A 2,731-nucleotide genomic window follows, 5' to 3' on the forward strand; every position below is an offset into this window, starting at 1 on the left:
GTGGTACTAGGTTTTATTACATATGTAGTCCATAAGAGAAAAATGGATGCTAAAAAGGAGGAAGAGTATTTAGATCAAGTGCAAGGAATGCCGAAACGCTTTTCTTATGAAGAACTGAAAACCACCACCGAGGATTTTAGTAAAAAACTTGGTGAAGGAGGATTTGGATTGGTTTTTGAAGGGAGTCTCAAAGATGGCTCCAAGATTGCAGTAAAATGTCTTGAAGGTCTTGTACATGTTAGGAAATCATTCCTAGCTGAGGTTCAATCCATTGGCAGTATTCACCATGTGAATCTGGTTAGACTTCGAGGATTTTGCACATGGAAATCACAAAGATTTCTAGTGTACGACTTCATGAGCAATGGGTCATTAGATAGGTGGATCTATCATGGAAATCATGAACACATACTTGATTGGGAATGCAGAAAGAAAATCATTCTAGATATAGCAAAAGGCTTAGCATATCTCCATGAAGAATGTAGACAAAAAATCATCCACCTCGACATTAAACCTCAAAACATTCTCCTAGATGACAATTTCAATGCCAAAGTATCTGATTTCGGGTTATCTAAGCTCATAGATAGAAATCAATCCCAAGTGATGACTACAATGAGAGGAACTCCCGGGTATCTTGCTCTAGAATGTTGAGCTCAGTTATCACAGAAAAGGTGGATGTCTATAGCTTTGGAATCGTTCTGTTAGAGGTCTTGTGTGGAAGAAAGAATTTTGACCAGACTTTGCCGGAAGAAAGTCAGCACTTACTCCGTGTTTTTCAAAAATGTTGGGAGCGAGAAACATTGTTAGATATGGTTGACATGAGCAGCGAAGATATGCAAAGAAATGGTACAGAGGTTGTGGAGATGATGAAATTGGCTTCATGGTGTTTACAGACTGATTATACGCAAAGGCCTTCAATGTCATCGGTGGTTAAGGTATTAGAAGGAGGAATGGAGGTTGACTCGAACCTGGATTATAACTTCACTGATCCAAGACTACAAAAAAACAACTGTCAGGAGAAAGATTTAACACCATTGCTGCCTTCTGTTCTATTAGGGCCAAGGTGAGTGAATAAATATTTCTACGCTTCTGTATTTTTTTCTAGACAAATTGGTCTTCATTAACTTCATTCAATCTTAATTAACTTTATGCTTGTACTATATTATTTTGGTTGTGAGTACATAGCAAAATGGTTGTAATAAATTCAAATTATTATGGTTTTAGCTGCTTATACTATGCCAATGTCCTGTATTCTGCTTCACTAGTAATGATGAGTCGAGGATCAGAACCATCTTCTTCGGAGGATATAATGGACCACAGTTGGCATTGGCTTCTTCTATGATGGAGCATGCACCTCTTTACCTTTTTGTTAACTTGCGTATTCAAATCCAGGGTGTGGTTATTACTGTTGAGACTCAGGTTGTTTGATAAGAAAATGGACTGAGATTCCACGTGATGTCGGATGGAAACAATATATTTTGATTAACTCTATAAACATATAAAGATATGAGGATTCTCATCAGAAGTCATTATTGCATATGATGTTCCAGCTTGAAGAATTCGAATGATACTAAAAAACTGATATCCATTCCATATGGTGGAAACGTATGGTTCTGGTTTAACCGAAGGCCTCAACGCTAAAATAAATGTTGCACAAATTAGATGAAAAAGTTACTTCACATCAGGCTAGTCCAATAATTATTGAATCCATGACTCAACCAACTAACAGCTAAAACTTGGTGCATTGCACACAGTATATGGTTTTAATAATAATAATAATAATAATAATAATAATAATAATAATAATAATTTGACAACAAGAATCATACATTGGCTGCTTATCCCCACATAAAATAACTTTGGTTCCTCATTTTCTAGCTTCTACAGCTTTTCTTAAATAGGGTGGTTCTTAAACACAATCCAACTAATAAGTCTGGAAGATGTTGGAGTTAATCTTGATGGGTCGGGTCAAAGCCATATTTGGTTTTTAATAGCCATCTTTTGCCTTCCTTTTCTTTCCAATAAATTGATTCCCTTTCTTGAAATTACCCTCCTTTTCAACCAAGTTAACCGAGTTTTAACCTGTTTCCATTTTCCCTTTCAATTTTTCGAATTCTTGAATCCTAAGAGATTCTTCAATCCTAATATGGCTACCTAACTGAACCAAACTTAATTCCTCCTTTTGGTGTTTCAAAGTATGCTTAAAATCTTTCCATAATGGAGGCAAAGACTGCATTTGACTCTTCCATGTGCGTCTTGTGTTGTTCAAATTGACCAAGAATGTGTTGCAACTCGTTAAATTGATCCATAATTTGCTTATTTTCCGACATCTTGTAAGAGTTGAAGTTACTTACTATACACTTTTACAAGAAACTTTTTACTAGATGCGTCTTCTGCCATATATTTAGTTTCTGCTCTCGGGACCAAGATAAGTAATGGGCCACACGCCTAGGCCCAGAATCCGGGTTTGACATATGTTTTCATGAGCAACACACTAGATTGATGGATCTACCATGGTGTTCGGAAGCACATAAGGAAGATTGTTGTTCACTCGATTAGATGACTGGGATTGCAGCCAAAGGAGTGGTTATGAGTTTTCATACGACCGAGTGAATGGTCGGGGACAGGGTCACAGAGTTAGTCGAGTTCCATAGGAGCCGGAAGAACACATCTATGGATCAAGAAAAGTTCCGGGGAGATCAAGGCCAAGATGGTTGTGAAAACCGAGAAGGCC

General features: G+C 37.3%; 1 pseudogene; it reads left to right on the forward strand.

The window, feature by feature from the left end:
- Positions 1-1,064, forward strand: LOC143585726 (G-type lectin S-receptor-like serine/threonine-protein kinase SD2-5 pseudogene; annotated as a pseudogene).
- Positions 1,065-2,731: the final 1,667 nt, after the last annotated feature.

The sequence above is a fragment of the Bidens hawaiensis genome, unplaced genomic scaffold (assembly GCF_021521415.1).
Source record: "Bidens hawaiensis isolate Kalapana, Puna unplaced genomic scaffold, B.hawaiensis_p1.1 tig00034153_1, whole genome shotgun sequence".
In the NCBI taxonomy this organism is placed as follows: Eukaryota; Viridiplantae; Streptophyta; class Magnoliopsida; order Asterales; family Asteraceae; genus Bidens; species Bidens hawaiensis.